Source organism: Ambystoma mexicanum, chromosome 12, assembly GCF_040938575.1.
Source record: "Ambystoma mexicanum isolate Mex_15411 chromosome 12, UKY_AmexF1_1, whole genome shotgun sequence".
Classification (NCBI taxonomy): Eukaryota; Metazoa; Chordata; class Amphibia; order Caudata; family Ambystomatidae; genus Ambystoma; species Ambystoma mexicanum.
This window is the reverse complement of record NC_090936.1, coordinates 692647964-692668214: the sequence shown is the minus strand read 5'-3', so window position 1 is coordinate 692668214 and position 20251 is coordinate 692647964. Positions and strand designations below refer to the sequence as shown.

The window sequence follows — 20251 nt, the reverse complement described above, 5'->3', positions numbered from 1 at the left end:
AGCTTTCATAGACAGTGCAATCCTTCTCAAAAAGAAGGATATTTTAGTGTTGAACAGAATGAAACCACTAACAAAACTAATTACTAAATTACAAAAAAGACTTTTCAATAAACAAAATATCAACACAAATAACTTCTTAAATATCTGTGGAGGTGAATGGAGTCACACCATAAACACAACCATTTTAATGAAGCATAGAAACAAAAGCAAACAAATACAATTGCTATACATAGCAGTGGACGAGGTTATGAAAAACTATACCATTATGGAACAAGAAATACTGCTTACAAAAATATCCCCAGAAAACTCAGAATCAATTCTCCATTCGACTGGACCAAAACATCCAGTATACAAATGGCCATGCACATCAATGTGCAACATTCCCCAAAAATCTTTCAAATCTTTATGCCAATTCCTCAATCAGTATGTGAAAGGCAAAATCAAAATGAAAAGCACCTTCCATCATATCAAAATGATAACACATCCAACTATAAGAAATCTAGTCCATAAACTGTACTATGCTGAAAGTCAAAGCACTAGCCAATTTAAATAATCTTCTAAATGGTATAGCCAAAGAACTACTTGAAGAAATTGACCATATCCAGAAAAAATATTTTGGAAGTGAAAGCCACTTACAAAATGCAATACCTTTACAACAGACTAGCAACAATTATACACATGGCAACCTTCTACTACACATACAAAAAAAGAAATACTAAAATTTAAAAGTACATCTGGTGAAATACCAAAGCATGTTTGTGTGTGTTGCCGCAGAACTTTTTATAAAACTAACAAAAACTATAGACATAACATACAAAATAGAGGACAATGAAAATTCTAAATGGTTTGAATTCGCTCTCTACCTTCTAGTAGAAAACCAATACCAAATAACTGACCCCTTAATACTTTGCAGTTACTGCACTACAAAACTTGACAGCAACCAAACTCCTTCACACGCTCTCACAAATAATGTGGAATTATTCCCACTACCAAATCCCCTACAACAGCTCAATTTATATGAGAGCATCATAATTCAAACAGTGCACCCATTTCAAGCAATAATACGCCTTCAACCAAAACAGCAAAATTAATTGGTGAAAGTTTTTCGTGGCAAAGTAGTTTATTTACCATTAGATCCGACAGAAAATGTGCAGACTCTAGGAGTGCAACATCCAATAGAACAATCTTTAATTCTTAGTAAATGGTGTACCAACAAAAGAAAAAAAATTGGCAACAACTCGTCGACTTACATAAAGTTAGACAAGCCTTGCAATATCTAAAAGACCATGAGTATTACAAAAAAATAAATATTGAAGAAAACTTAAGGGGAACAACTGAAATAATTCAAGAGTCACAAGAAACTGGTCAATTTGAACTTCTGGATCCAGCTGCAGTATCCAATATTTTAGACCATTATACAATTCATCCATTGCACTCTAAAGACAGAATAGATGATGCACTAAAAACGTACCAAATGCGACAAACCAAAGGATCACCAATGAGCATATGGGAAAAGTATGCATTTCCACTGCTATTTCCTACTGGCAAAGGAGCAAGATACGATGATAGACCCACTCAGATAACAGCATCAGAATACCACTCATTACGAATGTATTCTCAAGATCCACATTTTGTCTAAATCTGGGAATACATATTCCACCTACTCTTTGAAAGTGAACTAGCAACTCTATGTTACGGAGTTGCACACACATTGAAATCGGGAACCCACTTTCAAAATATGTCAGCTAAGCATTTAATACAAAAAGTGCAAGAAAAAGATGAGGTTTTACAATCAAGCATTACAAATCTGTTTGCAAACATGCGTGGTACAAAAGAATACTGTTTCCGATGTCACGGAGATGTACGTTGTATGATCAGAAACCTTCGACCACCCACTTGGTTTGTTACATTAAGTTGTGCAGAATATGCATGGGAAGATTTACATGATTTCCTACGCATATCAAACAAAAACAAACATACTAACACCTGAGAACTTTGCTCTCTAGATCCTGTTAATGTTTCAAGATATTTCCACCATTATTTCATTGCTATGCTACACTTTATTTGTAATAAAACTGTTCCTCCCATCAGAGAAGTGCAACACTTTGAGAAAAGAATACCAAGCCAGAGGAGCACCACATATACACATGCTTTTATGGATTAAAGATGCTCCTAAATTTGGTCAGGACTGTGATGCCACTGTTTTGCAGTTCATCCAAAAATATGTCACTTGTGAAATCCCTTCACAAACGACAGTGACCTTCATGCACAAATTGTACAATTTCAAAGACACAAATGTGGCCAATATTGTCGTTGCAAATACCAAATAAAAGGGAAATACTACACCAAATGCCGCTTTGGTTTCCCTAGACCAGTTACCGAAACAGGTGAAGTAAACAACTTCATGTCTTCAGTTAGGTGATTTACCTTCAACACAGTCCAACACCACGTATTACATCAAAAGAAGAGAAGAATCAAAATATATCAATGATTACAATGAAATTATTGCCCACTTATGGAATGCAAACATAGATGTGCAGTACATTGCAGACAATTCCACTGCAGTTGCACAATATGTTACAGCCTACTTAACAACAGCAGAAAAAAACAGCATCAAGACCTCTGGAATGACCCATCATCAGACAAAACACTATCTCAGAAATTGTACAGCTTAGGCATAAAAATGCTCTGAGAATGTGGTGCCTACAAAGCTGCAGATCGTTTAACCGGTACTGCTTTGTATGGAAAATCTGAAAATATAGTATGGCTAAGTCTTGGTCCTGCTAAATCTAGAAAGAGTTCTCAAATCGTATGACGACATAGAAACAATAGCCAAAAATGATCCCAACAGCCAAGACATTTTGAAAAACAATTTACTAGACACATACTACCCGAACAGGAGTACCACTTTGGAAAACCTGTCTATACCACATAGCCCAAAACTTCATACAAAAATATAAAACCCGATGAAAACAAAGTTAGATATAGAGTGACAGATTGTGAAGGCAGCTTAGTGAAACTTACCGAACAAAGCTTAATCATATCAAATTGTCATTAAAAACTCAACAGAAAGAACTATATTACATGTCCCTGCTACAACTTTTTAAACCATGGAGAAAAGAAGAGATACTAGATAACTATGACTGCTATGAAGACGCTTTCAAAGCAAATGAAAGCACTATGACCGATGTGAACTTTATGCAGTACAAAACAATGTTGCAAAGTGAACAGCAACATGAACTCCAGGCCCAACTAGATAGACACTCCTGACAGTAGTCAACCTTCTGTAACAGGAAGCCAAGAACCACTGGGACAGTCACTAATAGCAAATGAGTCAGAAATAGCTATGACAGAAGTAGAAAACACCATGTGTCACTATGAAGACGATACAGAAGACTTAACTGCACTACAATCAAAACTAAACAAAGAGCAGCACACCATTTTTAAAGTAGCAACAAAAGAAATTGCACATGGTATACAACATGAAAATAAAGAACGTACCTACCAAAATTACAAACCTATACTACTATACGTCAGTGGTGAAGCTGGTTCAGGCAAAACATTCTTAATCAAAATCAGCAAGTTCCTTCAACAATTGACAAACTGTCAGCTGTTGTAACTGCCCCAACAGGTTTAGCTGCCTACAACACAGGCAGTGTCACTTTACACCTATTACTACTCCTTCCGGTAGAACACCAAAACAAATTAGATTACAAACTTTCTACAGAATCTGCAAAGGAACTACGCAGAATTTTGAAACAAATGAAAATGCTACTAATGAAGTGAGCATGGTCTCCAACCTAATGTACTACGAAGAACTCTTTGGAGGAAGACACATTGTTTTTGGAGATCTTCAATTGACACCAGTGAAAGGTGAACCTATTTTTAAAACCTTAGGACACAAACTCTGCCGTAAAACTATTGGTAGCATAGGAAATGTCAACCTTTGGCAACATTTCCAATACAAAGAATTAACAGAAAACATGCGCCAATCTGCAGACCTCACCTACGCCAACATTTTAAAAAGTATTAGAGTTGGTGTACTATCTAAAGAAACACAATATTAAAAACTCGGCACATCCATGCACTTTATGGCAATAACTCATGTTTTACTGATGTTATGGAACAATTAGCGCAGAAATATGTCATTTATATGGCCTTGATGCCAACTCTTGCAAGCTGTTCCAAATTCAATGAAACAATGTTAAAAAAATTAGAAATGCAATCAATAATTGAAATTGGCTCCACAGACAAACTGGACGTACATGGTATTACACTACCAATGTGTCAACAAGCCACAACAAGACTAAATACCATAGAAAATTCTATCTCCAACACAGCTGGCTTGGAGAAAATATTAAAATTATCCTTAAACTGTAGAGTAATGCTTAAACGTAACCTTGAAGTGGAGCAAGGACTAGTTAATGGAGCACTGGGTTCAGTTGTTGGCTTTCAAACATACCCACGTGACAACATTCAGTTTGTTAATATTCTCTTCGACAAACTTTCAGAAGTAATAAGGATAGCGCGCTCAACAGCTCGATTCCTTCTCTTCAAAGACATGTATGTACACAGAACAATTTTCTCCAACACTTGCATATGCAGTCACCATTCATAAATCCCAAGGTCTTACCCTAGACAAAGCATTGACATATTGTTAACAGTCTTTAAAGAAGGCATGAGCTACGTAGCACTATCACGCTTACGTACACTTGACGGTCCAGTTCTAATCAACTTTGATGCAAGAAAAGTAAACGCTGATATTCTTTGCATTTTAGAAAACAATAGACTACGTTCACTATACACCCCCATCTAAAAACATATCGTGTTCCACAAAAGAGAAAACATTGTAAAATAAAACTAATTCAAACTGAAATGCAACTGGATCTCACTGCAAATCCTCCAAAGAGAGTAAAAGAAGCCAATACTTCTTCAATTACCACAACCAAAGAAGAACCTATTACTCAAAGTAACTCAGGTACTTCTTCAAAGAAGCAACACACACTCCGAAAAAATGACTTAGACACAGAACTATCTGGTCCAGGCAAATTTTCAAATGTAACTGGTGTAAGTTGTTACACAAATGTAGCAATGAATGAGAATGCATTACTTACCGTAAAAGCATTTCTGATGGTTGTATCTGCTTAGATTCACATGCTGTGCATAGGTCCGACATCCAGTGGTCACTGCGGAGTATTGCATTTTGTTTTTCGTAGTCGAAAAGGGGACGTCGACTAGGCGTGTCTGAAACACTATCCCTATAGTGACGTGCGTTGTACCCACAATCCCTCACGCGTCGAGGTCCCTCTGTTTGTATTTTTTCTGCCCTGAGGGAGCCTTCTTAGACGTGAGTGAGTACAGAAAGAGAGAGAGATATATAAAGGAAGTCTATGTTCCTTCCATCCGAGCGGGGAGGAAGGGTGGGCGCATGTGAATCTAAGCAGATACAACCATCAGAAATGCTTTTACGGTAAGTAATGCATTCTCTTCTGATGTTTGTTAATCTGCTTAGAATCACATGCTGTGCATAGACTAGCGAGCAGTACCCGGAGTTGGCGGTGGGTTATGAGAAGGAACAGTAGAGAAAAGGTGTCGTAATACTGCCTGTCCCACCTGGGAGTCAGATCTAGAGTGTGTATCTAGACAGTAGTGTTTTGTAAAGGTGTGCACAGAACTCCAGGTAGCCGCTTTGCAGATGGACTCAAGGGGAACATTTGCAATGAATGCTATGGATGCCCCCGTGCCTCGAGTAGAGTGTGCTCTTGGCTTAAAGGGTAGTTCTCTCTTAGCAAGAGTATAGCAGAGAGTGATGCATTGAACAATCCATCTAGAAATAGTGGATTTTGAAACCGCATCTCCTTCTCTTCCTGCTGCCACCGAGACGAAGAACTGATTAGTCTTCCTCAATGGTCTGGTTCTTTCCATGTAGAACATGACCGCCCTGCGTACATCAAGTGTGTGCAGAGTCCTTTCTCCCAAATTGGAAGGATTTTGAAAGAACGTTGGTAGTTCTATAGACTGGTTTACGTGGAATTTAGAAATAAATTTCGGAGCAAACCTAGGGTGAGTGCGTAGAACCACTTTATCTTTGTGAACTGTAACAAAGGGGTCTAGAATAGAAAGAGCCTGAAGTTCACTTACTCTCCTGATGGAGGTGATAGCTATTAAAAAAGCAGTCTTAAGAGTAAGGTGTTTAAGGGATGCTTTGTGCATGGGTTCGAATGGAGAGCCCATGAGTCTGGTAAGTACCACATTAAGGTCCCATCCGGGAGCAGGGTTAGCTATCGGGGGGTGTATTCTCTTTACTCCCTCCATGAATGTCTTTATAACTGGGATCCTCCACCACGACACTTTGAGTTGGGAGGTGGTGTATGCAGAAAGTGCCGCTAGGTGGACTTTAATGGAGTTAAACACTAGGCCTGAATCCAAGAGATGGGTCAGGTATAGTACCACATGTGTGGGAGAGCAGTCAATAGGGTTGATGCTTTTACTCCTGCACCAGATGACAAATCTCTTCCACTTGCTAGAATAGCAGTGGCGAGTGTTCGGTTTTCTGGCTTCCCTGAGGATGTCCATGCATCTTTGCGGGAGTTGTAGATGTCCGAACTCTATGATTTCAGGAGCCAAGCTGCTAAATTCATGTTCTGGGGGCATGGGTGCAGAGTCCTGCCCTTGTTCTGAGATAGCATGTTGTACGGGCAGGGGAGTTTTACTGGGGGAGATAGAGACATCTCCATCAAGTGAGCGAACCATGGCTGTCGGGCCCACATTGGGGCCACCAGTATCATGGTCACTTGTTCCTGGTGAATCTTGTGCACCACCTTGTTGAGAAGGGGAGTCGGGGGGGAAAAGCGTAAACAAATTTCCCTGACCATTGCATCGATAGACCGTTCCCCTTGGATTGGTTCTGGGGGTACCTGGAGGCGTAACTTAGGCATTGAGAGTTCTCCAGGGTTGCGAACAGGTCTATTTCTGGGAATCCCCATTGTGTGAAGACGTCGAAGACGATGTCTTCGTGTAGACGCCATTCGTACTCTTCGGGCAGAGGGAAATCTCTGCTGAGTCTGTCTGCCAGCAGATTGAGTTCCCCGGGTACATGTAGTGACAGTAGGAACATGTCCTGTTTGAGAGCCCACTTCCATATATTCTGGGACAGTTTGGACAAGCCTGGAGAGTGGGTGCCCCCCTGCTTGTTGATGTAGTACATGGCTGTAGTGCTGTCCGTAAGGACCATTACTGTCTTGCCTTGTAGGTGTTTTTGGAAGGCTTTTAGCGCCTTGAATACTGCTAGTAGCTCCAGTAGATTGATGTGTTTGGATGCTACGTTCGGAGTCCACACTCCGTGAGCAGTCTGATGGGATAGGTGAGCACCCCATCCTGTGAGGGATGCGTCTGTGGTTAGAGTGGCTTCCGCCGCGGGTGTGGCAAAGGGTTTTCCTTTTTCCATGTTCCCCTTTGTCCACCACTGTAGCGAGAGAACCAAGGCCTGCGAGACCACCACTAGATCGTCCCATTGTCCGCTGGCCTGACACCACTGGCTGTTGAGCCACTCTTGCATTGGGCGCATGCGCAGGCGCGCGTGAGGTACCAAATAAATACACGACGCCATCATTCCTAGCAAGCGCATTGCTTTGCGTACCGTCACCTCTCGGCCGGTCACATATTGGGGGATCTGAAACAGCATGTTTTGGACCCTCTCTTTGGAGGGGAGGACGAGGCCGTCCCTTGTTTGAATTAGAGCCCCTAGGAATTGTTTGATTTGACTGGGGTCTAGACTGGACTTCTTTTGGTTGATGGAGAAGCCCAGTTGGAACAAAAGGTCTACCGTCTTTTGGGTATTGGAGAAACATGTTTCGTAAGAGTCCCCTGTTATGAGCCAGTCGTCGAGGTAAGGGTAAACTGGGATGGACAACCTGCGCAGGTGGGCCGCAGCCACTGCCAGTACCTTTGTGAATACCCTTGGTGCTGAAGCTATACCGAAGGGTAGCACCTTGAACTGGTAGTGTTTGCCCTCTATCATGAACCTTAGGTATTTTCTGTGCGCTGGCAACATTGAAATATGAAAGTATTCATCTTTCATGTCCAATGTCATGTAATCTCCCTGCGAAAGCAGCGGGATCACCTCCTGTAAGGTCACCATACGAAACTTTTGGGGTTTGATAAACTTGTTCGCTGGGCGCAGATCTAATACAGGGCGCATGGTTAGATCCTTTTTGGGTACAAGGAAGTACACTGAATAAATACCTTCCGTTACCTGAGATAGAGGCACGACCTCTATGGCTCCTTTTTCCAGCAGTTGTTGTACTTCTTGAAGAAGGATGGCAAGATGTTCCGGCGTCAACCGTCGTCCCCTCGGGGGTTTGTAGGATGGGGAACTGTTGAATTCGATACAGTATCCGTGGGCTACGGTGGAAAGTACCCAACGGTCTGACGTTATCTCCTCCCATGCAGGAAGAAAGGATGTTATCCGGCCCCCGACCGGTGTTGCATGGGAGGGGACGCGAATCTTCGCGTCACTTGGAGTTGTTGGGGGCTTGGGAGCCTCTGGGGGTGGATCCCCGACCTCTCCCTTTGCCCCGGCGTTGGCCTCTTTGGCTGTACTGCCCACTATTGGCTTGGTAATTGGTGGCAGGGTATTGCTGATGCTGACCTTGTTGTTGTTGCCGTTGGCCACGAAAAAAGCGCTTGTTGCCATAGCCGCGTCTGGTAGTGGGCTTAGAGATCTGGTCAAGAGTCTTGATAGTGTCGAACTCTTTTTTGGCCATCTCTAGGGCTTCATCTACCGCTTTTCCGAAGAGGTTAGCGTCCTCGATAGGTTTATTTATTAAAGACGCCTGTGTCTCCGGTTTAAAGCCTGAGTTGCGCAGCCATACATGGCGCTTTAGGAGTATTCCTTGTACCAGGGAACGTCCTGCTGTTTCTGCCGCGTCCAGAGAGTTTTTTACAATGCTCTGGTTCACTTGTGTTCCTTCGCCAATAGTCGACAGTAGGCGTGTACGTAAAGGCTCCGGTGCTTCCTCTGCGTCTTTGCGCAGTTTGGTCCACTGCGCGTCTGCGTAGCTCGCAAGCAAGGAATTGTTGTTGGCAATTCTTGCTGAGAAGGCAGCCGAGGAAGTAACTCTTTTTGCAAGGGCATATAGCCTCTTGCCCTCCTTGTCAGGGGGTGCCTCACTGGTGGAAAGTGGTACCCCTGCCCTCTTTCTAGTATTAGATACAACTAGGGAGTCCGGTATGGAATGTCCTCTAATGTAGAGCGGGTCTGAGGGTGAAGGAGCGAAAAGTTTCTCAATCCGTGGATTGACCCCTCTGATCAAAGCGGGAGTGGACAGCGACGGGGTGATCCTCCTTTTAACTGAAGCGAGGAGAGGAATGGTCTGGCTGACCGGGGGTTTTTCTTTAATGACTCTTTCTACAAAGTCTAATTCTGGAGAGAGTTCTCCCGTGTCCAGTTCGAAATGCGCTGCTGCTCTGCGCAACAGTGCATTGAAAGTAGGCTGATCGTCTATTGGAGACGTGTTCCTAACTGGAGAATTATCCGGAGGAGTTAGATTTAGGGCATCAGTGTCGGAACACACTGATGGTGATTGCCAGGGGTGCGAAGGTCCTTCTCCTGGGCTAATCCCGAAGCCTTCTTCTATAATGTCTGTTCTGTCTTCTAGACATTCCTCCTGGTTCTGTCCTTCGTTGTCCATGAAATCATCTTCTTCTTCGAAGTATTGTTCCTCCCCAGTGAGGTCATATACGTCTTGGAAGTCTGAGGCTGTGTCCAGCAGGGGATCGACCAGCCTCGGTTTTTTGGCTCTGGGGTCGTCTTGAGGCCCTTCTCTAGTTCTTCTGAGAGTTAGAGGGGCTTGGGTACTCATAAACTTTTCCATCCTCTCCATACAGAGGTGGAGTCTCTCCATAGTTTCATGGGGTACCCCAGAGCGGTCTAGCGGGGGAAAACTCGAGTTGTCTACCTCGAAATGGCTCGACCTCTCCCAAAGCGTCGAGGAAAGTGTCCCGTCGCCCTCCTCAAAACCCTCAGGTGTGTAGGGAGACTCCCTGACTGAAGGGGGTAATCCCTGCTTTCCTTCGGGTGTTTTCGGCGTATCCTTTGATCTATGCGTAACGCTCGACGAAATTTTCGGCGTATGCTTTTGGGCGTCGGCTACAACGATCCTGGCTAAGCTATCGGCGACATTCTTGTCGGCGGAAGCTTGAGTTTTCGACGCTATGGGTATCGAGCGGTGTACGGCGGTATGCGCCTTCTGTTGATGCGCACCGGCCGGTGGTTTGGTGGTGGCGCCCTTGTTTGCCGAAAGCCCAGTCGCAGGTCGCGGCTGCGAGAGGGGCTTCGAACCCGAACGGTCCGAGGAGGCCGCCGGTGGAACCTGCGTCTCCTTGGGCGCCGAAGCTCTCTTCGACTTAGACGAAGAAGAGCCATGGGTTGTGTGCTTATCTTTATGTGAATCTTTGTGTGCGTCAGTGTCGCCGGGGTGTTCATCCCCATAAGCAGGGCGTGAGCCGAGCCCGTCGGGGCCGGGGACAGACGACGAAGCGCGTAAGCGCTCCTTAGAGGGGGTTTCGACTTCCGTGGCGGAGGTCGTGTCATCGCGTTCCTCGTCACTGTCGGTGGTAGCAGCGGCGGGTGAACCTTCGGCCTTCGACATCGCGTAGGCCGCCCACCTTTTAACCCTACGGTCTTTTAGAGTTTTAGGCTTCAGAAGCCGACAAGCCGCGCACCCTTCCTCTTTGTGATCGAGGGGCAAGCAGCGGTTACACCGTGAGTGCTTGTCCTTCCAAGTGAATTTGCCTTTACAAAGTGGGCAAAACCTAAATGGTGTCCTCTCCATAGCAGAGGCAATAAATCGCGATAAACACCCCCAGGGAAAGGAAGGGGAAAGTGAAAGGCATTCTCAGAAAGACCCAGAGATGTCCCACGACCCCACTCTCCCTACTGTAAGTGGCCAGCGAGGCCAGGCCACGTGTTCGGCAGCGCTGAAGATTTCCTCCGCTCGACCCTCCGTCGACGATTTTGCTCGGCGGAGAACAGCTACACTGCGTCGAGGGAGTGCTGTATTAATCTTCGTAGAAGAAACGACCAAAGGTCGAGGGTTGCAATGTCTCTCGAGGAGCTCCGCGTGAAGGCGACCAGAAGCTGGGCGGAAAAAAACAATCTGAGGGACCTCGACGCGTGAGGGATTGTGGGTACAACGCACGTCACTATAGGGATAGTGTTTCAGACACGCCTAGTCGACGTCCCCTTTTCGACTACGAAAAACAAAATGCAATACTCCGCAGTGACCACTGGATGTCGGACCTATGCACAGCATGTGATTCTAAGCAGATTAACAAACATCAGAAATTCTATTTCAATTGCCACCAATTGTTGACTACATTTACTTACACGGTACAGACCAATTGTGTTTGCAAATGTTAGTCCTTCATAGAAACGCAACAAACAATCCTGACAACACGTATAGTATTCACGGAATAAGACAAGAATTGGAGTACTGTGCTGGAATGGTGAAATTCACTATAAACTCACAAGAAGATCCACAAGAATTTCAAATGTACTTTCTACAAGTATTGGAAAACAAAAACATACCTATAAATGAAATCTTCCAGATTTCATACATGTGGAAACATACCTGCACTCTGCAACAATGTTACACAAGAAGAAATCCCTAATGAGCACTTCATATATGTATCCATACCAAATTGTGAATCCATTCCAGCAACCTGTACAACATGCAAACCATGGTAGATTATGTACTACCTGCAATTCAGATAATCGCTCCACCTTACTAATACAAACACATAGTAAATACGTAATACTAATGCTTCTATGTTAAAATGCAGATTGTACCAAAAACTGCAAGCTGACTGGATTCACACACGGTCAAATATCACTTGGTAAGAAAACCTTCACAATAGGTATAATCTACAACGCAGGAGCCACAACCAATGCAGGTCACTACACTGCATATATTAAAAAGAAATGTGGATGGTTTGAATGTAATGATAGTACCATTACTCTAAAGCAGAGATTACCAGCAAATCTTACAAATGCTTCTTTAATCTTCTTAAAACCAAAATTTAATAACTAATCTGTACTTCAGCATTAACAATAATTCAATGAAAAAACTATAAATAGTTAGAATACGCAAACAGGTATCTAACTGCTTCAGAAATCTGCAACAATCCAACAGATAGAACATAAACCAGAAACAACAAGTGAACACTGAACGGAAACAAATACTGTAGCATAACAAAAAAAGGTTTTTCTTTAATCCGACAAGGATTTTTTTTTTCCCCCCACAGACCCAATGATTTGAAAAGCAAACAGAAACTGAGCAAAATGCACAGTACACTGGTTCGTAAAGCAAATATGAGGGTAAAAAAAGCTGAAATATCTATTATGCAATGTAATAAGTCTTTATAGAATACATACACTAACATGCTCTTTTCTTTTATCACAGAAATTGAAAAAGAATATTTCCTCCAGGTACCAAACTCTTGTAAAAAATATATTGAATCTCAACAAATCAAACAGTAAGTATAACTGCAACCATTTGATAGATATTCAAATCTATAGGTGTGATCTAGGGCTGTGATATGGTGCAGTGCTTGTGGTCAGGGCCTAAAGTCTTGTGTATAGCCTACAGCCTTCACCCATGCACTCAACACTACTACCTGCCCACAACCAGCACACTATATGAAACCCATGGTGGATTATAACTTCAGTGCTTATAACTTTGGTCTTGGGTGCATGGCCTTTGGCCATGCACCCAAGACACTAGGTCCTGGCCGCAACCAACACAGCATATCACACCTATAGTAGCTTATAACTTCAGTACTTATAACTCCGGTCTTGGGTAGACTCTGGCCACAACTCCGAAACATATCACACCCATGTTTGTTTCTATGGGTGCGATATGCTGCGGTGGTTGCGGCCAGGGCCTAGAGTCTTGGGTGCATGGCCTCTAGGCCCTGGCCCCAACCACGGCAGCATATCACACCCATAGATCACACTCCTAGAATCAAACATTTTTAACAAGGCCTCATGGCATTTTTTTATGTCCGCGGATACCTTGGGTGTTCTTAGAACAGTTTCTACTTGCCTGCGAACAATACGGACAGGTATAGTGTCCTCAGGAGACCTCCATTTTCATTTATGTGCGGACATCCCGAACACTCCGTATTCTTAGAACAGTTCAACTTGCCTGCGAACAGTACGGACAGGTGTAGTGCCCTTGGGACATCCCCATTTGGGTCGATTGCAGACATCAAGGACAGCGCGACTGTCCGAAGACAACGAACACAACAGCAGTGCCTACCAACCAAAATAGATACAATATTTGAACCATCTCTTACCCCCCCATCATCCCCAAACAGTCTTACAGACCAACACACTTGCCAACATTGTATTACCCCACCATTTGTCGCGCTGTCCGCGGATACAAGATGGCGGGCGTTTCCAAAAATCTGACGCACGCCACCATCCAATCAGCGAACACGCTGCATGTCCGCGGACATGATGCAAGTCGATCGGCCAATCAGGACCCGGTCCGCGGAGCGAACAGGGAAGTGTGTCTGCGGACTGAACATAGAGAACACTCATTTTTTTTACCAACTTTTTGGTCATTTTTTAAAAAAAAAAACTGGACAGATTTTCAACAAATTTCCAAAAGCATGCTTTCGGGACCAAGCCGCTGCTCCTGCCACAAATTTGGTGAAAATCCGCCCAGCGGTTTAGGCTGTAGTCATGAGCAAACTTTTCCCCATTCAATCTATGGGGAAAAAGACATTGGGACCCCCCCCCCTATAACTTTGCCCCCCTCTGGACCAAACCTCACCAGACTTTGCAAAAAAATTTAGAGTCGGCCATATACTTTTTTTGAAAAGTTTGGTGAGGATTCGTCCAGGGGAAGCGAAGTTATAGGCCACCCAAAAAGTGCTCTTCCTATGTAAACAGCAATTTAACCATAATTTAACCATAACTACACAGCCAATTCTCCCTTTAAGAGGACTTTGTGGCATGGTGCCCATTCTCATTTAAGGCACACCGCGTTAGAACAAAGCTTTGCAAATGTACTCACTACATCTGGTGACCCGACAGGTAAATACACCATCTTTTAATTATTTAATTGTTCAGCCTATCATACTTTTAGGAAGGGTAACACTAGATGGCAATTCCCATATTCCATTGTCTTTTCACCACAGAATATTAGCAGCCCTTGGGGCATCCCATTCTGTCAATTTGGAAGTATACCAAACCTGCACCTGGATAAGACCTTTAGACTGGAAACCAGGGAGGTTACCCAATCCACATGCTTGCAGAGGCACATTTGATCCAATGAGTTGTGTAATAACCGTTTCTTCTTAAAAAAACATTTCTTTCGTCAAATAATATGTTTGCCTACCAAACAAATTAGGTATTCATTTATAACACAAGTGATTAAGGTCTACTGCTGTATTACACTAATTCTTAGATACTGGTGATCAATCCCTACTTTGGACTAGGATTCCAAGCATTTTGTTTTCAGTTTCTGTACACTCGAAGATTTCTAATACTTTAATCTCATCATTTTCAAATGGTAATGATTACTTCCTGTAGTAATTTGCGTTGACTGTTTAATTTATTTTGAAGTTGTTACAGAGTATGCAAAATATCTGATGCTAGTGTCATTTAATTCTCTTTGCAGAGTTCTTATGTGAAGCCCCTTATGAAGAGTACCTTTACTCGAAACGCGTTGGGCAATCCCTTACATTAAAATTGGATCAATCCATGGACCATTGAGTGTTTCTACTTACTGTATATGTATGAGCTCTATTGACTGTTTGCCATTATGTTCTAATCAACTGATTTTACCCATCTCTAATTGAGAGCAGCATAGGGTCCCCAATAATTCACTTTGGGATTTATTTGGAGACCTTTTGTGGCTACAGGTTCCTAACTATTTGCCTAACCTTAAGGCCATAGAAGAGTGCACGGGACGCAAGTTCCCACATTGGGAACTTTTTTTTCATTTATAGTTACAACCCAGATGCCAGGGTTGTCTTTCTCCCCCTCACCTGAAATTCATTAAACACTTAAATCTAAAGCCTAACAACTAAATTAAATCTAATTTGATTCTTCAGTATCTTTACAAGTCGATTTGGAACTTTTTAGGTGCGTATGGTGTCAATTTGGAACATCCAGAGTATGCCCGGCAGAGAGTGTTGGGCCAGAAGACCGAATGAAAAGTGTGCCGTAGAGGTTGTGGAAAAGCCCAGAGGAGGGATTAGAAGCATCCAGATGGATGTTGAGATCTCCAAGTAGGAAAAGTATAGGCAAGGAGAAGGAGAAATCAGCCCATTCAGGGAGGAAGAGGGCAACGTGGCCACAGTTTGAGAGGCCAGGAAAGAGCACCTGCAGACCAGGCATTCAAAGGAGGAGTAGGTACGACCGAGGCCGGGACCCACTCGGGAAAGATCAGGGCTACTCCACCTACAGGACGGTTGGTTATGGGTTCGGAGAGGTTCTTGTAGCCCACAGGGAGGAGTGTCAAAACTCATGACAAAACTGCCCGTAAACCATGTCTTGGTGAGAGCAAGGACATCTCAGTAATATGCACTCGGCTTAGACCTACCCGAAAAGTTGCAGCATGTCGACTGCTGCAAGCTACCTTCTGCTGCAGCGGATGGTGGCAGACACCATCTGGAGCTGCCGCACTGGAGCCATCCTTAGCCTCGAGTTCCTTTGCCGTAGGGCTGCAACGGTCAGTGGGCTGCCCTTGTGGCAAGAAACAAAAAGGGCCTAGTGCCCAATTAGGACCGGGGAGGGAAGAGGGACAAAGGGGGCAGGGGAGGGGCAAGGAAACCTACGAGGCCGTGAGGCGGCTAGCAATAAAATAAGTTGGATAACAATTTACATTGGCAATAGCAATTTCTTACTTTAAATGTAGATGAGCACATATGCAGCTATAACTCCCATAGAGCACTTGCACAAACCACACTGCGCGCTTTAGCCAAGCCAGATAATGTAAAATGCTGAGCTGAAGCCACAGACACAAGGCACCTGGGTGCAATGTGCCAGTGCCCACATAGGACCGGATGAGGGAGATCGAGGTACAAAGCTAGGGGAAGGAAACAAACGAGGCGGCTAACAATAAAACACAAACATAAAACCCCTGCCTAGCCCTTCCACGGAAACCTACAGGAAGGGCATTATTTAAATGGAGTTCTCCCCTTAGTAAAGGGGAAAAGAGCAGCCAGACAAGTGAAAGGAAGGAAAAGGCCTGCTCTAAAGAGAAATGTTGAGAATAGGGTGTCCCCGCTGTCCCTACTGTAAAGGCTGGAGGCGAAGGACGCGGCAACTGACGAAAAGTTAATCAAGATTCACAGGCCGGCAAACAGGAACAGTCGAAGAAGTAGTCGAGACAAGTCAAAGAATTCGTCCAAGACGCAGAGAAACAATAAATCTCGTTAATACGAGCTCTGCATGAAAGCGACCAACCAGAATGGCGAAAAAAAAAAAACAATGTGGGGGGACCTAGAAGCATGAGAGATCATGGGTACACTACACAACGATCGAGATGGTGTTACAGGCACACAGGCCTAAGTCCATTTTAGATCTTCGAAAGATGCAATACTCTGATTAATTGAATTTTTATAAAGCGCTGAATGCCCATGGGCCTCAAGGCACATTACCACTAGATGTCGAACCATATGCAAAACATGCGATTCTAAGCAGCTTCAGAAGCATCAGAAATAATCTTACCAAGGTTTTACTGGCTCCCTAGCACTTGCAGGAAAAAGAAAATCCAAAAGGAAGCAACCTTTGCACTGCGGATTCAGCACCGGTAACCCTTTGGAGTGAGACACTGGGCCGGACCTGCACAGAGGTCATGTCTGTGACAAGTCAGAATAGAAACTCACAAACAAGTTAGTTATGTTTTTGGTTAAAGACTTATTGAAAACAAAATGGTCGGGAAAATGACTTTCCCTACCAAAAACTAAGGAAATGTGGGATGTCAAAATCAAAACCATCCGTGTCCAAAGATTTGATTCTGATCCACGCACTATAAACTAGAAGGTGCAAAGGGAAATGTCTAACCTTAAGTGAATGCAAAAAAGAGTTTGTAAAAGACTAAACCGCTCCAATAAAAGTTCTCCAAGGGTGGAAAGCCTTAGTTCCTCAGGGTGGTTCCCTTCCCCTGGAATTCTCCTCAATCCAAATTATTCTTGGTTTAATAGTTCTTTGTGCCTTTCTTGGCCCACAACAGTAGTGTTATCTACAAAGATGCCCATCTTTGTTCCACTTCTTTCAGCAAGTTCTTTGTCTGGTAAACCGTTCTATATTTCATCTTGTAGACTTGCAACTGTCTGGTATACTCTCCTGCCAGGACTTATGACTTAACAGTGTTCCTCTTACTTCCACTGTTGTGTATACCCTCTTTGGTATTTTATGTCTCCTTGATACATTCTTCAATCTGGCTTCTCCACATTTGTATTCCATACAACCATATCTTGTTTAGGGTGTAAATTGTAATGTACTTTGTTTCTCAGACTTTCTACTTGCTCTCCTTCTGTGGCTTTATCACCATTTGTATTTGGTGCAGCGTTCCCAGCTCAGTTCTTGCTCAAGCAGCAATTGTGTACAGCTTGCTTTTGTCTCTGGACCACTCTGGCTTTGCTCCGGTGTCTCACGCAGCCTCACCCCAGCACGTCTCGTTTCAGGTCCCGGTAGGAAAAACATGGTTTTCAATGGTTGGGGCATGCAATGGAATTTTTCAGAGTGTCTGCGGCACAACCTGCAGAGTTTCTTTTCTTCACTTCTGGTAACCTGCTTGGCTCCATCACACCAGTTTGTGCTTCCAGGCCCAATGAGGTTTGCAAATCAAGGACACTTATTCGAACAGCACCATCTGTATTGACTTGGTCTCTAGTCTTTCAATCGCCCACGTCCAGATGCACTTTGAAAGCTAGAACGCTCATTTAATTTTTTATTTTATTGTTCATTTATAACACGCTTAATACCAGCAAGTGGTTTTTAAGAGCGGGAGCGGGATTTTAACTTGTGTTGCGTCACATTGTCTTGATTCCAAGACAAACACGTTGCCCCTTTCATTCTGCATTGCTCTTTCGCTCCCCCTAGTCCTAGTATTTGAGTGATTGTGGGAAATGGAGTCCATTGTTGTTGGGTGATGCAGCTTATTTGTAAAATCACTTTGTAAATGATCTATCAGCTCCATATGGTGAATAATTAGAACTGGAAAAGGTCTGGGAGCTTCCACATTTTAGTCCAGCGATGGAATCAGATCTATAGAGCTCTGGGAAAGGATTTTTCTAGTTTTCTTAAGGGGGTGGGTGTAGATGTATGGCATGAGGGTATTTGGTATAAAGCTGTCATCTTCAGGGGGCAGGTGGGGAATACCAGGTCTATTCCAATGAAGCCATGACATCTCCCCGCAGGCTGTCTCCTCCATTGAGATCCTCCCTCAAATAGCCGCCCCCAGTGTCATGATCAGGTAGTGGCTGCTGTCACCTGGCCACATGGGAGGATGTTACTGCTGGAGAATCAGCAACCAGTCTGGAATGAGTCATATGTCAGAGCCCTGAACAGACAACTACCTGCCCCAAATCCATAAAATGACCAATAATTATTTCAAAGGCGGTCAGTCACTGAAAATCAGCATGCGCGCATCAATGAGCCCATAAGACAGTAATGTACTTTTCCCATTCTTATGCTACTCCTCGACCCTCAGACCCTGGTTCTTTCAGGCCAATAAGACCTAGTTTACACTGATCTTCCTGCTCCACACAAAGTTTCAGAATTCCCATATGATCCATGTCCAGATGAAGTTATAAATGCTGTGGGTATTGGCAGACAACGTATACACTACCCTAATTCACAACCTTGGACTCTTACTATGAGCTTTCTTGCTATCAAACTTTTCTGCCAAGCAGTGAACCCTTTGGGAGATTTGCAATGTGAAATGGGTTGCACTATTTACTGCTCTTTATGGTATTTAAGTGGAAGAACACACGTCAATGGATGGAGAGCCAGCAAGAGTCACTTGATCTGATAACTACACTACCTCTGAAGTTTCAAAAGGTTTCTAAAGAAAAGCATACATTGCTCCAAACCAGAGGGCTCTACTTTGAGGCACGACCGGATAGAGAGAAAGATGGATAGAGAGAGAGCGAGATAGATAGATGGAGGGAGCTGCCTGAAGCTCGAAATTGATGTCATCCACAGAGCTTGAAACCTGTAAATCCAAACAGATTGTTTCTTGGCATGGCTGTTCAGCACAGTCACTGGATTATGGGTTACACCTCTTTGGTAAAACCATTACAGGATGTTATGCTCGAGTCAATCCCTGAACCACTTCATGGTTCCAAGAAGGTAAAATGTTTTCCAACACAAGAACTGAAGTCTTGTTAATGCAGCGAGTAAGGCAGAGCTTTACAGATGACTGTTCAGCTATTCTATTTTAGGAAGTTAAACCCTGCAAAATATGGGACAACAGTGCATTTTTATATATAGAGAAATCCTGAAATTAAATTCTTCAAAAAGCGGTTGGGCCGATGAATTGTTCAAAAGAAATCAAGAACATGAAACATATTGGCATTTCCACCACACTTTTAATGGCTGGCATTAAATTAATTTTAAAAAAAATTCTGAATGCGTTCATGCTGGTTGTAAATAGATGACTATTATATTGGTATGAGCAGAGAATGGCAATCGCAATATATATTTTTGCAATGCATTTAAAAATAAAAAATTAAGTGATTTGGTCATGTAAAGTGTGCTGACTATCCCAAGTATAAATGCGCACCTTTGTGTGATAAATAGTTACTCACCATGGTGACTAACGTACTCTTAGTCTATAGTCCCCTTTCCTACATACTGTATGGGCGTCCCTCACTAGGGACAAGAGACTGAACCTTTTTCACCAGAAAAAAACCTTCCCCTTTAAAATTTAGAGGCGCAAGGGGCACGGTCCTGTGAGCATGCGCTCGCCTGACTCTGCACACCAGCGCCACTCCTCAGTCCCCATTGACGCATCGACCATAATTAACATTGCCTAATTACTGCAGTATTATTGGGGGGAGGATGGTGGGACGTATGGAGGAAAGCGGACTATGGACTAAGTACGTTAGTCACTACGGTGAGTAACAATTACTCTTATGTCCCGTCCCCTTTCCTCCATACTGTATGGGCAATTACAACTGACCTAGGGTGGAGAGGAGACCCTCCTTATGAAAACAAGTTGCTTAG

General features: G+C 43.5%; 1 protein-coding gene across 2 annotated transcripts in view; it reads right to left on the bottom strand.

Annotated features, from left to right (window-relative positions):
- Window positions 1-20251, bottom strand: part of GTSE1 (G2 and S-phase expressed 1) — a 1052868-nt gene that overhangs the window by 333032 nt on the left and 699585 nt on the right. The window lies entirely within an intron of this gene.